The sequence below is a fragment of the Mizuhopecten yessoensis genome, unplaced genomic scaffold (assembly GCF_002113885.1).
Source record: "Mizuhopecten yessoensis strain PY_sf001 unplaced genomic scaffold, ASM211388v2 scaffold8627, whole genome shotgun sequence".
NCBI lineage: Eukaryota > Metazoa > Mollusca > Bivalvia > Pectinida > Pectinidae > Mizuhopecten > Mizuhopecten yessoensis.
In genome coordinates this window covers 1-534 of record NW_018407642.1, presented here as the reverse complement: position 1 = coordinate 534, position 534 = coordinate 1, and positions in this window count along the sequence as shown.

Below are 534 nucleotides of genomic sequence, written 5' to 3'. Positions count from 1 at the left end.
ACTCTCTTTCTATAACATGGAGGGGGCTAGATCTACACCCTACCTTTCACCTATCTGATACACTGTGTATACACTCCATATCTATAACAGGGAGGGGGCTAGAACTACAACCTACCAGTAACCTATCTGATGCAGTGTGTATCCACTCTCTATCTTTAATAGGGAGGGGGCTAGATCTACACCCTTCCTGTAAGCTATCTGATGCAGTGTGTACACACTCTCTATCTATAACAGGGAGGGGGCTAGACCTACAACCTACGAGTAACCTATCTGATGCAGTGTGTATACATTCTCTATCTATAACAGGGAGGGGGCTAGATCTCCGCCCTCCCTTTCACCTATCTGATACACTGTGAATACACTCCATATCTATAACAGGGAGGGGGCTAGATCTACCCCCTACCTGTAAGCTATCTGATGCAGTGTGTATACACTCTCTATCTAAAACATGGAGGGGGCTAGATCTACACCCTACCTGTAACCTATTGGACACTGTGTATACACTCTCTATCTATAACGGGGAGGGGGCTAGAT